The 17,408-nt window shown below is 33.5% G+C and overlaps 1 pseudogene; it reads right to left on the bottom strand.

Annotated features, from left to right (window-relative positions):
- Positions 1–3,994: 3,994 nt before the first annotated feature.
- Positions 3,995–11,736, bottom strand: LOC126705713 (uncharacterized; annotated as a pseudogene).
- Positions 11,737–17,408: the final 5,672 nt, after the last annotated feature.

Here is a 17,408-nt window from a genome sequence, read left to right as displayed (position 1 = left end):
GTCTATATATGATTGTGGACAGGTCAAAATTTAGAAAACAGGTATAACATTTAATAATAAGAAAGAAAATGTTTGGAGTGTTAAAGATGTTATAATTTTTTTTTTCTAGGCAATCCATTGTCTTCATCGTGTCCATTTGACATTTTTCTGTAAAAAAGTAGAGATTTTATTATAAAGCTTTTGAGAAACAGAGTTTTATGTAAAAAGTTATTTAGTGTTTTGAGTAGGACTATCCATGGGTCAGGTGGATTAGGTTTGAGATCATACCGCCTCTTGACCCGCTTAGATCGAGTGGAAGAAGTGACGACTCGCAACCACCACAGGTCGAGTTGGATCGGGCTCTAGTAGATGATCGGTTGGTTCGGTTGAACCAATGGAGCTATGGTGGTGGTAGATCTTCACTGGATCTGAGTAGAGGAGAGAAAGATTCGGCTAGATTTTAAGTGGATTTGAGCTAAACCTCACTGGATCTAAGCCAAACATTGCCAAATCTAAGCATATCTAAGCAAACATCGCCGAATTTGAGTGGATCTAAGCGGAGAAAGGACAAACGTGGTCAGATTTGAAAGGTGAAGGTTTAAAAGTTGCTGGATCTAGGTAGAATTCGGTAGTTATGAGGGTTCGTTTTTTGGTCAGGTTGGGTAGCTCGAGTTTTGGTGGAGGACACTCGCCACTTGACTTGCAAGAGTCGGTTTTTAAGAGACTGGACCCGTAGCCGACCAACGAATGTATCGGATCAGGCTATTGGCAGTTTTTCTGTTTTGTCAGGTGACTAGTTTGCTTGGACAGCCCTAGTTTTGAGTATTTGACAAATTATAGTAAAACTGCATTATAGGCTTAGATTTATAAAGCATTAATAATTAATTCAGCTTTAAGAATTTGCATTTGATAATTTTAAATAAAAGTTTTTTTTTTTGAGAGAGAAATTTTTTTAGTTAAGAGAGCTTCCCTTTAAAAAACAAAACCATATAGAATTGAACACCTTTTTGAGTTAAACAATAAAATTATGGGATTCCGTTCAAACTTATAAATTACCATCAAGTCAAACCTATAATGTATAGTATTAATTTTTCTTTTCTTAGAATATGCTACTGTTTGGCTGATTGTTAAATTACCTAATGGTTTAGTACAAAGCCTACATAAAACTTCATTTTCTTAAATTTTATTTGGCCTATCAAAGAAACAAATATATATATATATATATATATATATATATATATATCTGGATTTTGAAAACATGGGTGTACCAATTTAATGGGCTTTCCTTTTATCTTGGTTTTGAAAACAGGTCCTATGAGAGAGGTGCTGAGCCAGGAATGCCCTTCCGATATTATTGTCAAGATTGTGAACTGTTTAAGGTCAGAGGACGCATGCATCACTAGCTGCATTGCACTAATTGGTGAAAGTTTTTCTGGTTATTGCATCGATAAAAACACTTGTTGTTGCCATTACCATATATAGAGGATATGAAACTATTAAGATGAGATGAAAATCCTACCTCATGTTGTTATGTTGAAATGAATATGAAAAAATAAAATTAGTTCAACTGAAACCATGTTGTGTGCTATGTTTTGAGTTTTTAATTATTGATGGAGTAGCCTACACTACGAATACTTTTTTTTCCCCTAATTTTTCTATATATAAAAAAGATAGATGTCTTGAAACATTGGTTATAGAATTTCACTTAGAGCAAATTTATGTTAACAATGTAAATTTAGTCATAGTCTAGAAGTCTACCACGGTGGAAGTATGCCGTAAATGGTTTTTATTTTTTATTTTTATTTTTATGGAATGCCGTATGTTTTGATACTTCTTCTCCAAAAAAAAAAAGTTATTGCCGATTATGTTAATACACACAGTGCTAAATTTAAATAAAATCCAACATTCAAAACATATGCTACACGCAATACATTCTTTTAAAACTTACCATAGCTTATAAATGGAGTTTGTTGTGTGCCTTTGTATTATAACCTCTTTCTCTCTCTTGTGTGTATGTTTGTTTCACAAAAAAAAAAATGCAAACTAATAAAATATTTTAAATTGAATAATAAAGTATATAATAAAAATTGCACTTAAATATATTTTTGCTCTCTAGCTTTAAGATTAGCTTCATTTTGGTCTAGTCAAAATTTGACTAAATTACAAATCATACCATCTAAGTTTGTCCAAATTTCAATTCAACCCTTTAAGGTTTTTTGTTTTGATTTTTTACTACGTGACTAGGAGTGACGAGCACAGTCAACTGGTCAAGCGGTACCTTAATTGGTTCTTTTTAGTTTTTTTTTTTTTGGTAAGAAGGAAAATATCATTAAAAACTATACAACGATCATAACAAATCCCAGCATAATCTAGACTAAGCAACAAGGAGACTTCTACTGGAGGGTCTAAGAAAACAACAAAATCTTGGGAAAGCAAGACCCCCGTCTAGCTAGAGCATCGGCGCATTTATTTGCCTCTCCATAGCAATGCTGAATTTGGACTTACTTTTTAGTATTTACATTTTAGCAATTGTACCATTTTCCTTACTTTTAGTGAGTCTGAACAATCATTTGAAATTTCAACGTCTGTTTGGATACCGCTTATTTAACTGAAAACTGAAAATATTATAACAAAATAATTTTTAAATGTGTGAATAGTGCTGTGAAACTCATTTTTAATGTCTTTTTTTCTGAATAAAGTACTTGTGGGTCCCGTGAATAGTGCATCTATATGCCATTTTGAACATGACAATGGTATCAACCAGAGAGGGCTTGCTTAGGTTGGAATTTTTCGGCTGTATATGTTCCAGTTATTTGATTGTGATTAGGATTTTTTATATACTAATATTCAACTCTGGAGTACTGTCAGAAGTGCACCTGTGGTTTCACTTTGTTTAAATAAATGTTTTTATATTTTGGTGTTTGATTATTTTTAAAACTTGAACTAACTATTTGGAATATTTCTAAACATCTTGTTTAGGTACTTTTACCGTTTGCTCTCTGGGCCAGCATCTTTGTCAACCTTTGAGAGAGACCGAGCATGGCACGTTCCTGAGGAATTGGAACTAGAGAGTTGACAATTGCAGATGGTGATCTACCTTTCTATAGCTCTCTTTATTTTGTTTATTTTAATACAGATTGAAAACTGTTTGCTTTCTTCATTTGGACTGAATTTTTTTTCTTTCTTGTACCGAATAATTTCAGTTGAGAGAATCCTAAATGCAAAGACTGTGACTGCTGCAAGTCCCATGGCACCTGCATGCGGTCTCTACCTTGGTCATGTGAAATATGATCTGCCCTGATAGTATAATGGATTTTTGGTTTCATCAAAACATGCCATGAACTTCTGTGTCACCAGAATATACAGTACAGCAAATTTTCCATCAGCAACGTTGCCAATATTGGTGGTTGACATGGGATGAAGACAGCTTACAGATGTATAATCATTTATTTGCACTTATGCTATGACAGATTGGTGGTCACTGAGGCATGAGGAGAGCAACTTTACTGCAATGTAATTGTCTGGAATTTTTAACTGCGATGTGCCCATTTTTTGTTATAGAAGGTTGGATCTTGAAAATGAATGACATTGATTGAAAAGTAATCTTCTTTGGTCGTAGACCTCTGCATTGTATTATTTATTTATTTTTGTTAAACTAAAAAAATAAAAAAGAATACACTTAAAACTAAGTTTATAAAATGATTATATAATAAAAATCTATATTGCAAGCTAGTTTACTTTATACGGGCCGAATGGATTATAATGAAAAGTGAACATGACACTGTTAGAAGAATTAGCACGCACAAAGAGCTTCTGCTTACAAACTCTTTGCATGGGGAGATCATACATCTAAATAGAGGTATTGGCTGACATACGTTTTGCCTTGATCTAAGGTACAAGCTGTTTGCATGACTCCTGTTTCACTACAACACTATTCTAAAAGCGACATTAGTTAGCCTGGTTGTCAAGTACAGACTATGGAAAAAGCGCAGGATCCAAGCATTGCCATAAACCATTCGCAATCTAACTCATCATAAAACATAAACTGAAAATGTGCTTTTGCAAGTTAGAATTGTCATTTGCAGATACACGGTGAAGAACCAAATTCTTGAATCTTGCTAGATCATGTACAATCTCACATGTAATATTATATCCCTCCTCCAAGTAACTCCTGAAAACCATTGCATTGATGACTCGAAACTACTTTTGAAATCATTTGGCAGCAGCTTTTGTGAGAGAAGTAATTCTAAAACAAGCGTCCAGCTGTGCATGCTCATTCTCCTTTGACACAACATGCATCCTATAGTAAGTGCAAGGAGAAGTACACTTCAGCATCAAACACTGCAAAAAGGGCATCCATGTCATTCAGCAGTTTTTCAATTTTGCTTTGATCCTGTACTAGGTAATAACTATACAATAAAATTTTTAGGAGTGTAAAATGGAAAACAAAACAACACCTCAGATCTATGCAACCAGTGTACATGCATCAGAACAAGCACCTATTTCATGAAAGTTGCAATAGCTGCATGGATGGAACTAGTACGAGCAGAACGATGATGCTGATTCAGTGAATGGGGTCCACTCCAGACAGACTTATGGTTGTCAGGGAAGAGAATTCCGCATAAGTCCAAAAGCATGGGATTTTCTAGCTCAAGGTTCTTACACACTTTAGATTTTTTGTGCTTTTCTTGTAATTCCTGTGACAAAATCAAACTGTAAGTAAAACTTGCATATAAAAGTGTCCAGCATTTAAAAGGTTCAGCATCTAATTATGAAGTTCTAGTCCAGTGTAAGTTAATGAAACAAATACATAATTAAATAAAATTCAAATCTTTGGGTCTATCTTGAGCTCAAGTCTGTTTATAGCTTGAAGAAAGTTCCATTGCATCCTACGTGAAATTTTTGTGTTTTAACAACACCTCCCATATAAAGCAAATATTTTAATATTTCCTTTCACTACTAGGTCAAAGTCAATTAATTTTGAAAAAAAAACTTTTGAGCCTGCTAAATTGCATGCATAGAATCTTAAATTCCAATTCAAAGTAAGATTATTGATATTTTACAGACATGCCCACTTGACAAGGATATTTTATAGATATGCCTGCATTAAGATATCTGTTTTCATAACTAAGGAAGGATTCCCCCCACAACAGAAATTTGGGTGATCTAGCATTAATGTAAGGTACATTTGGCTAATAGCAAATACATCCTTATTTTTTAAGCATGCCTGATAAGCTCGAAGATTACCCAATAATTATAAGGCACATTCTGATATATATGCACCAACATTGAAATGATTTAATGATGATACCTCTTATAGTTTAATTCTGTACTTTTGAAATAACAGGTTAGTGGCAAGGTAAATTGGTGGTAAAATGAAGGAAAGCTATGCCATTCTCCATCATGAATTTGCAGAACAAGTTGTTATGTATATTTAAATTAAAGATCACACAATTGATGCCAAAACGATTTTTCAAAATACCTTATGTTTCTGTTGTTGAGCTGCAGCAGTTTTGGCTTCCTGCCTCATTAATATATCCTCTTTCTGAGTATCAACTCGGACTCCAACTCCTGACTTCTCCACAATTCTTAGCTTAGGCTGTCTCTCATGCTCCTCCTCTGATCTATCACCAAACTGTGGCTGCTCTGGAGTTTCATTCTCGTGTTTCTTTTGAGTCTCCAACTCATTCTCTTCCTCCTCCTCCTCTTCTTCTTCGTCTTCTTCCTCCTCTTCCTCCTCCCCTTGCTTCTCCTCCGAAGGACCATGCTGCTCCTCAGGAACATCCAATTTCACCTCATCTACTTTCTGTTGTATCTCAGCATCTGCATCTGGGTCTAGTGATTCATCATTTGATGATGGATCTTCAGCACTAGGACTTTCCACATGTTGACCTTCCTTTAACAGCCAATGCAAAAAAAAGTTCATAATGTTATACAATAACTAAAATAATAATAATAATAATAATACATCTATTGAAAAAAAGAAAAAGAAAAACATAAAACTTTCATATATGTCGTCTCTGTTAAATTTTTCAAAAATCAGAAACCTAGTAGTCATAAAAGAGCATATCAGATCTGTCAAAAATATTTGATAGCCCAAAAGTTGCTATTTCCTGGGATCCCTTTCAAAATATGTATACCTATACTGCGTGTATGTGTAATAAGTAAAAACTTCTCTACACCTACAAATAACATTTGCAAGACTACAAAGTGAAAATCCAATCACAGTCAAGAAAAAGTTGGATTAAGTCATTAGTCAAACTCATTCATTGTACCTCTTGCTGGGTCTCCTCAGTATAATTAGTATCAGTAGCTCCTATATGGCCTTTTACAAGACGAGCATTCTCCTCACGCTCCCTCCTACGACGCTTTAGAACACATATTGCACATAAACAATCATTTTTATGGCGCCTTCTGCAAATGAGAACTTCACAATATAAGAAAAAATTTTGAACCATTTTTGTTAGAATAATAAGCCAAAACTCTCCAATGTGCATGTGAGCACACACAGCACTCTAATGATGCGCACAGGCACCCACACAGAATTCCAATGACACACACACACACACCTCCTACTTAAGTTTCAAACCACTCCTTTATAAACTCACTATAAAAAGCAAATGAAAGCATCCAGATGCACCTGATATCACTGTCAAGCATCTTAAAGCAATTGTAAAAAATGATGACAATGATACCTGCTATGCTTCACAGTGCTTGTCACAAACCTTTACTTCTTTTTGGGGTTATCTCATTGGGATTTCTTGGTATTTTGACAATGAAAGTAATCACTCTCAAAATCCAGAGAAGTAAATCCCCAGTTCCCTTACTGAATTATCATTTTTAATTACATAAATATATACACACACAAGTAATTTTTAGGAAAAAGTAATTACAGGGAAAATACAAAAAAAAAAAAAAAAAAAAAAAAAAAAAAAAAAAAAAAAACTAAATTCCTGTCCTCACACTATCCATTGTCAAGAAGTGGCAAGCTTCTAGTGCAAACCACATTAAGCATAAAAAAGAGGTCCTATATGGGGCCTGCTGGCAACCCATGGGTCCTATTGTAGACGTCACACAATAATAAATTTCCTCTGGTTTTTTATAAATTAACAAAGTACTAACAGTCTAAAAAACATTAAAATCTGAAGATAAGGGGCACATTTGATAATTTTACTGATTCGAGTATTTTCCTTAGTCTTATTTGGGTTATTCAGTATCTAAGTTAGTTGATGATTTGGTAGAAAGCTATGAGTTATCAATTGATTTTCAATTTGACCTAGGCTGACTGTAAATTATTATAAAGTGCTCCACTCCTTCAAATTTCCATCACTTATCTGAAATTCCTGTTCATTTGCTTTTGCACAAATACAACCTAAAAACTACCAGAAATGATAGCCTTTATCAAATGTGCATCCTAACATTAACTCTGCTTTTCGCTCAATAAACCATATGATACCCATGCTGATGATTTGGCTGTAGACAGGCCCTACAACCAAAATTGTCAAAAAGACCCAAATATTATTTATTGCATTTTTCCATTTACGATGTTTCTATGCTGCTATTTTACTAGTTACTCCATATGGAAATTTACCCTTGGACGGGGGAGTATCTGGGGAGCATTCCCATATGAATATAATAGCAACTAAATGCAAGAAGTTATAGGCATAAAAATACCCATGACGTTTTCCTGTCTTCTGCTTTGGTTGACTGCCTTTTACATGCACTTTTCACTGGACACAGAAACATCCTCCACTTGAATGCTTTCAGCCCCTATCACAATGGAAATAAATAATGCTCAGACTGCTGTCAGGAAAATGAGAGCTGGCATCTTTATACCAGCAATAAGACAAGATGATTGCATAGTGGGCCGTTATTCAATATACATAACTTTTTTTTTGATAGATAGAATTTCAATCTATGATATCTGCTTTATAATAATTGCTCATTATCATCACACCAAAACACCAGTAGACAAAGTTCAAACCGCAGATTTCTTATTTAATGACAAGAGACTTTACCATTTGAGCTAATTGGAACCCACCATTATACATAACTCTAAAGTTCATATTAACTTGGCAAGCAAGTAACTACATCACAACATAGTATAAAAAACGGATACCATATGCATCAGCAAGAACATATATGCATAAAAAAATCAGCAGAGGCTTACTGCAAGAAAAAAGTACCTATCAGCTGTGTGTGCAAACCTAGTCATAAACACTTTGCCTTAATCACCAACAGTTTTTCTTCTTCCTCACTTGATTTTCTAGACTGTGTGAATATTAAACTACAATTTTTAAACAGTATGCTTCCTGTGTACTTAAGTGTGCCCTTTTTGTAATAAAGCTCCTATTTATCCAAAAAGTCTAAGAACAACAACATTAAGATCACTATTAAGGAATAGACCATGCAAGAAATTTGGATGCACATAATTCAACACATATTTCAAGGTAATTAGTTCCTGAATACCCAAGAGAAGGCAAAGATATTTATAAAAAAAAAAAGGCAGAATTTTTTCCAATGACCACAATCATAACACACATGATAAGGAAAACTCATCAATTGCATTGCTCGTCAAATTTTTATCTATATTCACTAGACTCACAGAATAAGAAATGCACAAACCAAATTCAGCTTGATGAAGAAAATTGAAAGGAATTAACCGGAAGAGAGCATAATCACAGAAGTCTCACCCTTAGTTCCCCATTGTTGTTCACTGTATAACCCAGCAGCTGTCCAATACTTCATAAAATTCTTCTTCACCCGCTTCATAAGGTCCAAAATATAGTCACCTTTATTGTTATACTTATTGCAGTTCTCCCAAATGTACTGTACATCCTTATAAACATCCTCCGAGTTCATATACTTCACACCATTTTCAAGATTGCCACATATCGTTCCAAAATCCATTGGTGTATCTATGACATCAAAGTAATCCTGGTTCCAAACAAACACCACCCACCCCAAGGGAAGAATTTTATTAGTCAAATAAAAGAGATAGGGTACGACAACATGATGGTATAACCTAAGAAATTACCATCCATTGTGGACTATAAATAATTTTAGTGTTTGACCCTAACTAAATACCGTATTTGTGCATATTCATACTTACAGGAATTCCCAGAGCTACAGGATCCACAGGGACATTGAAGGGTTCTGCTGCATCCATTTTCATTACCTTCTTTATCACCTGTGGAAGGATAAATGAAGACAAGAATATGCTCATATGCAGATATTTAAAAAAGAAAATAGCAACAAGATGTTAAAAAGTTTGCATAATCAGAAGTTTAAACAAAGATTCATCTTAAACAATCCAACATACCGTCAAGCAATCATCAAGTTCTTGCTTACTAAATTGAGCATCCTGATGAGGTATCTTTAGCTCTTTCTGGTGTGGACTCTCACCCTGAGCAACAGCAGCACTACCACCACTTTGATAAACACTTGGATTACCCAAGATCATCGACGATTTAATCTTGATACTCCCAGCTTTCTTAGCTGGATTTCCTGAAACACCAATAGGCAATGAGTTTGCACTATCTTCCATTCTCTCCAGACCTACACCTTGCCTTTCAAAACCCATTTGCTGGCTACTCTTATCAGTGTCACTGTGCGTGGGTGCATCGGAAGAAGTATGTTGAGATTCCAACATCTTACTTGTCCTCAGTTTCACTTTCACACGCCCAACTGACTTTCCCATTGCCTTATCAATGGAACCATCGGGATTAATACTTGCAACATTGTACGGCTGGTCAGTCCCCGTTGAAGAAGGTGTATCAACCTCCATTCCAGATTCATATTTGTTATCATTCCCAAAACCATCCAAACCCGAATTATCTTCTGTATTTGCACTCACCAAATTTATGGATACCTCATTCTTACTCACCACAGGAGCCCCTTTTGGTTTTCCTTTCTTGTGCCCCTCGCTTACGCTTCATATTCTAACCCCAAAAGTAATTTATTGTTTCCTACACTAACATCATCCAACAATAAGTTTCACTACAAAAATACTAGCATTCCATGTCACATTACAACAGGGCATAACCAGATTCTATATATATAAAGAAGTCCAAAGATACACATTCATTATACCTGCAATCAAAGTAGTATGCATATTTTACCATTGGATTCCTAGCTCCAATTTCATAACCCAAAAAAGGAAAAGAAAAATTATTTTCTTCTATATCTTACATGCCACCAAACATTGAGCATCATTATTACAGTTGTCCTATTGATTAGTTGAGCAAAAACCAATTCTCTTGAAGTAAATTAAACCCAGATTCTAAAAAGAAATAAGCTCAAAGATTACATATTCATTATACCTGCAATCAAATATTGTGCATATTTACCATTTAACCCCCAGCTCCAATTTCATAACCCAAAAAGGAAACAGAAAAGAAAATCTTCTAAATTACAAGCAACCAAACAAGGAGTTGAATTGAAAAACCTTCTCCTTTTAATTCATTTGAACAAAAAACTGATTCTTCAGAAGAAAACTAAACCCAGATTCTAAAAAATAACAATTTCCAAGAAAATATATATATTTGACAGGATTCTTTTTTCTTTTTTCAAGAGAAGTTAAAATTTAATAAAGAAACTTTTCACACCACAAATTTAGAATATAGAACAAATTCTTAAACCCCCAAAACCCCAACCCCAACCCCCCCCCCCCCCCCCCCCCCCAAAAAAAAAAAAAAAAAAACCCAATGTGTAAATTTTTTCATTTAAAGAAGGAAAATTTAAAAAGAGATAAACTTTCGCTGAACCCACTTCATAAATCAATAAAATTATAACTTCTATAAAGTATAAACCCTTGAAGTGGAAATTTTTTTTCCCAAGAAACTATTTTCCGTCAGAACAAACACGGAATAGAAAGCAGAGAAACCCTAAAAACGAGTCTGAAACATTTAAAAAAAAAAAAAAGAATTAGATTTAGAATGATTATCATAAGATTCATAACTAATATGGGATTTGGGTTTTTATTAATGGTGAAGAAAATCTAAAATTTAAGTCTTTCTTAGATGTTATTGAAAAACCCGATTGGTCTGTCAGAAAACGAGAATGGCAGGCGTTTGTTAATCAATTATCATATAACAAAAATTTACACAATATTGAGAGAGAGAGAGAGAGAGAAAAGAGTAAGAGTACCTCTGATAAATCTGAGCAACAACGTTGTTTGTGTTTACCAAAAAAGAAACGACGTTGTTTGTGTTTTCAAAAGTGTTTTTTTTATATATAAATGTTTTGGAGCGGGAGTTAGAGAGAGAGTTTTCACTTTACACGAACGGGAGACAAAAAATCACTTAGAGCATCCACAGCAGATGTGGCAAAAAAAATGCCATTTTACCACATTAAACACCTACTTTATTATTTTACCACATCATTTTACAACTCCTCATTTATCAGATGTTTTATAATCCAATTCTATACATTAAAATAATATTTATTACCCATTAAAATAATATATATCATCATCAGCGACGGCACAACCACCTATCCAACCCAGTCACAACCTCACCGAACTAGCCACGGCAACAGCTCCGCCGAATTAGCCAGAGCCACCACCCACTGCACATCCCAGAAAAACTGAAGCCCACCCACTACACAAACCAAAACCCACACACGACACAAATTGAAACCCACAAAAGCCACACAAACTGAAACGCAAGCCACCACACACGGCACAAACCGAAACGCACCTACTGCATAAACCGAAACCCAAGCCACCACAAACGACACAAACCGAAACCCACCCATCGGACAAACCGAAACCCACCCATCGGACAAACCGAAACCCAAATCAACCAATAACCAAACACAATAAGAAAGAGTGAGATCAGAAATCAAACTAATTAGCCTTCACGCTTCTGATTTCAACAGCCACCACAAGCTCACCAACTGCCACCACGGCACCACCACAATCTTAGCCGTTCACCACCATGGCAAACCCAACAAATCAAGCTAATTAGTCACCATCATCATACAACTGTGAACCCACAACCCAACAAATCAAGCTAAAGAGAGAGATCAGAAATCAAAAATCAAATCCGCTCCGTTCTGCGAATCCGACGCCGCCGCTGCCGATTTTGACGAAGTCGCGGCTGCCTTTCCTCCTCTCTTGGCCGCCGCCGCCGCCTTCTTCTGCGTCGCCTTCTTCTTGCTCGCATCCGATTGTGAGAAGAGGAAGAATGGGTTGGGATTCTTGGGAACTTGGGAGAGAGAGAGAGAGACAGATTCTGAGAAAGGAAGAGATAAAATCAAATAAAAAAAAAGAGAGGAGAGAGAAAATTCGAATAAAATATTAATTTTTGGTTTACAACATTTGTCCGTACCGTTGCAAATTTGCAACGGTACGGACATAAGTGGTATAATTTTACCACGTTTACCATATCTGATGGGGTGCTGTTTTTTTGGTTTGGTGTGGGATATGTGCCAAATATTTAGCATTTGGCACATATCCCACATCTACTGTGGGTGCTCTTATAGTGACGTTTTAAATACAAAATTGAGAAATAATAATAATAATAATAAAACCTCCCAAAATATAATAATAATAGTAATAATTAAAAGTAGGTTTAATTTGATCATATCAAGTGAAAGGGAACAAAACTTACTATTAATTAATTAGAAACAACATCTTGACCCTGCAATTCTTCTTGTATGGTAGTTAGATTTGGTCAAAACCGATTAATGATGGAAATAAAGAGTAGAAGCAACGGGAAGAGACAGGGATTGGTTTCCACAAGATTTGGTTGGAGATTTTAAGTTCTTTGCTAGATCTAGTTGGAGAACACCATATCTCTGCTATATATGGGTAGAGAAATAGTGAAAAACACAACTAGGTTTGGATGACTTGATTTTGTTAGATTTCTAAGCAATGTTGTCAATTCTGTACTGTACCGGCCGGTACGGCCGGAATATACCGTACCGGTCAGTAATCCGGTACGCTAAACCCCCCTGTTTCGTACCGGAAAAAATAACGGCCGTACCGGCCTCATACCGACCAATTTCAGGCAATATCGGCCGGTATTGGGCGTACCGGCCGGTACAGAAAAAAGTTTTTTTTTTTTTTTTTTTTTTTTTTTTTTAAGTTTTGTAATTTTTGAATTTTTGTTAGGAAAGAATGGTAACTTATTTGCATTAACTTATTAGTATTATTTGTTTTCTTAGTATGCAATGGTAACTTTTAAGCTTTCAATTTTATTTTTTTTATTTTTTTTCCCTTTTAATTGATACTAAAGTTTAAAACCATGAATAATTAGTTCTGAATTGAGGAAATGTTTTATGGTAAACTTTTATATTTATTATAATATATATATATATATATACACACAAACACATACATACATATATATATATATATATATTTATTTATTTATAAATATAAAAAATAGCGGTAAACCCGAAACGGTACACCGGTATTGACCGGTATCCGAAATATATCGTACCGGTGGCCAAACCGGTACGGCCTCCGGTACGGTATTGACATCCTTGTTTCTGAGTGGGGAAACCGACACTCGACTCGTTTGAGTGGGGTTTTGAAACATTCGAACTGTCATCGCTTGCTACTTGCCTTGCCATTGAAACCACTAGAATCCTAGTGGGTCGGCTCAAGCCAAGTGGATTAGTTGGTTTAACATGTCCTTGGAAAATTTGATTCTTAATGTTTACCTAACGTGTTAATTTACTTCCTACCCTTTTGGTATTGTTTCAAAATAGTTGTTGCAAATGTTTTTTTCATAAAGAATAGTTGATGCAAGTTGCAACTACGTATGTGTCAATTCTCTCTTCTATTTGCTCAAAAAATACAACTTCATGGAAAATATGGGCCTTAGAATTTGATCATTCTCAACCTAACATTCTTTCCGCTACCATTATCGGTGCCAATGCCCCATGTCATCACTCATCCTTCAGACCCACGATTTTATTCTTCTTCTTTCTTTGCGTGGCCTTTGCATAACTGTAATTTTTCAACTAGTTGGAACTTGGAACATTGGTGTGGGCTCAACGAGATAAGCACTTCAAATGTCATGATTCTCTCTACCCCATCATTTTTGACTTCTTTTCTATAATAATAATGATGATGATGATAATAAAATCTATAAATTAAGTACTGTTATTATTTTTAATGACAATGGGTTGGTCTCCTGTCCTCATTTACTTAAATTATTATGTATACTAGCTAGTATATTATATCTTCCTTTCACGCAAATGTTAATCTTATACATGATACGTACATATAAAATTCACCTTTATGCAAAAGAAAAAATAAGTAGTACATTGAGTACACCGAATAATCTCATCATAATTTTGTAATAGGCACAGTAATGTATTAGTTATTTTTAAGATTTAGCTATTCTTTAATTTGGTAGTGTTTTTATTATAAGGAATAATCATTCTATATCAATAGCTATTCTTCAAAATGAGAAAAAACTAGTCATCTCTAAAATGGTTATATTAGTTATTTCTTAGTAGGTGCAATAATTTCTAAAATTAATATATTTTCAAAAAAAAAAATTCTATATTTATGTAACAATTATAAAAAAAACACATATTTGTCTCAAATTTTAAAAAATAACCATTTATGGAAATATAATTGTATGAGTAAGATAGTTCCTAAAATAAATCTTAAATTTTATTTTAATCTTATAACTCAGAACCAAATTTATGAATAGATTTTCCTCTAAAAAAAAAAAAAAAACTTATGAATAGATTTAGTTATTACATTACAATACATTATATTCTTAATAATAAAAATTACTACAATTCCTGTTGTAATCCTCGTTCAATGTACCAAACATACCCTTAGATTAGCCTAGAGTAAAATTTCTATCTTATATAATATATATATATATATATATATATATGTTTTTTTTTTTTTTTTTTTTTTGCTTTTAATGCATCAATGTGATTTCCTAATAAATGAACCTCATTAATTAAATAACACCTAAATAAATGGGAGCAATTTAATGAATAAATGAGCCTCATTTCATTCAATATGAATTTTCTTTTGAAATTGTTTTTTATTCCTTGAAATTCATTTCAACATGACTACATAACTCATAAGGTAGCATTTCCAAGTCTACTTAGTTTCATTTGTTCCTTATATAGCCGCAACAGCAAGCGGTGTTGGAAATGCAATTAGGATATAAAATATGTTGATGTGCTTTTTTGCTGGCTGTGATACAGTTATCCGTTGTACAGGGAGGAGCAACAGTGACTTTTCCAAAGCACTGTTGAGAGTAGACCTCTCCAAACGTAGGATCTGTTTATGTAGTCTATGTACTATACCATTATGGTGTGTTTGAATGGCAAGATTTGGTTGATTTGGTCAGAATTCCAGAAAAATATATAGCAATGAAAATTTATGCAGTCTATGTACTATACCATTATGGTGTATTTGAATGGCAGGATTTGGATGACTAAAATTCAAATACTTTGTTTGCATAATTTAAAAAGGGTTGAGGATTTGGATTTGACAAATCCTCCAAGAATTTTAAATTTTAAAATTCTTGAATTTGAAACAACTTCTAAACCTATAGAATTTTAGAAATCCATATGACATACTTGAATATTTATAATTTGGAATTAAGGTATTTCAAATCCTTCATTTTAAAATTCAAATCTAAATTCAAGTATCCAAATGACAAATTATACTTTCTACCACACTGACAAATAAGCACAATGAAAAATATTGGATAGCTTTGAAGAAAAAGAAAAACTAGGACGTGTATACAATTAGAACATTATTAACTATTTAAATAGGAGGTATTTTTTTTTTTTTTTAAATTGAGTTATCAATGATTATATATAGATTAAATATATTTAACACCCCAAACTTCAAAATTAGAAGGAACTTCGTTGGTTAAAACGAGAGGAGTAAGAATCGACTTACCACTTTAAAAAACTACCCATGAACAGAGCGAAAGGCGAAAAACACTTCATCTTAAGCAAGAAATGCACCTTGGTATTATGCAGACTTTCAAGTTTCAACACCAACAGTCTCGTTATTTATAAGCCAATGCTAATTTAAGCCAAATAAGTAATACTTATGAATTTTGCCAAATTAGGTAAGGCAAATCTAATCTAAATCTAACATGATATATGTAAAGTTGACAAATCTTATCTAATCTACTGACAAAGTAGACAAATCTAAAGATGAAAAAGGAAATTAAAGTCTTAATCTTATGAAGTGTTTAAAGGGGGGTTAAAGCCTTTTTATTTATTTATTGAAATTACCACATGTTTGGAAATTTTACTAAAGTGCTTTAGGGGGTCTTTAAAAGTTGAAAACAATCTTAAGATTATAGTTGAAAATTGAAGAAATTAGAACTAAGCTTTGAAATACTATTTATATTTTATTTTTATTATTATGCATTTTATGAGTTTTTCTATCGTTCATGATTTATAGATCCAAAACTTTGTTGCACTATTAACTATCCGTTGCCAAACACTTAATCGATAGGAAAATTCTTAGTTTACATTGTACGTGCAATATAAGATTTACTTTCTTAGTTTTTGTTGTTTTAAACAATCCCCCTTTCTTTTTTATTGCAATCTCTGAATTATATTATATGAGATCCCACAACTTTATGGGTTTGACCCCCCCAAAAAAAAGGTGTTAAAAACACTTTAAATGCCCATTTGGTTTTGCTTTTGGAGAGAGAGAGAGCCATTCTCCATGCTCCGAAAGTACCTAAAAATTACTCGAGAGAGAAAGAAAAGGGTGGGGTTAAAGTTAAAACTCTTTTAATTGAGCTTACAAAAATATTTGACAATTTCGCTAAGAAGATTTAAGAGGATCCTTAAAGCTGAAAATTCTTCTAAGGTTAAAGTTGAAATTTAGAGATTTTAGGATGAAACTTTATGATTCACTATTCATGATTTATAAATTCCAAACTTTAATTCACTATTCATTATAATTTGCTAAATGCGGAAAACAAATATCTTTTCTGTTATAGCTTCATTTCAAAAAAGCTTTACTACTAAATTAAGCTCAAAGGTTAAGATTCTACTTTCCACAAAAATGCCCAATAAGCAAGAAGAAGGCTAATGGAAAGCCTTGAAAAAAAAAAACATATAGAACCATAACATATTTACACTCCAAACATTTTGGTTCTTTTTTTTAATTATTTTTATAAGCATTTTGGTTCTTGTTTGTTAAATGGAAGGTCTATTTCTAAAATGGAGTCATCCAAAATCATATATGGACTATAATATATTAACACCCAAAACTCCAAAAACATAAGTAACTTGACTTACCAAAATGAGTGAGAAACGAATTTCCACTTAAAAAACTAAGACCAACAACATAAGCAAAGGGGAAGTAAAAAAACACTTCATCTTAAATAAGAAAAATGCACCTCAGTATTTTACTGACTATCAACCTCAGCAATCTTGCTACTTTTTTTTTTTTTTTTTTGGGTAAT

The sequence above is a fragment of the Quercus robur genome, chromosome 2 (genome assembly GCF_932294415.1).
Source record: "Quercus robur chromosome 2, dhQueRobu3.1, whole genome shotgun sequence".
Taxonomy (NCBI): domain Eukaryota; kingdom Viridiplantae; phylum Streptophyta; class Magnoliopsida; order Fagales; family Fagaceae; genus Quercus; species Quercus robur.
The sequence above is the reverse complement of the archived record's forward strand: the minus strand, read 5'-3'. Positions and strand labels throughout refer to the sequence as shown.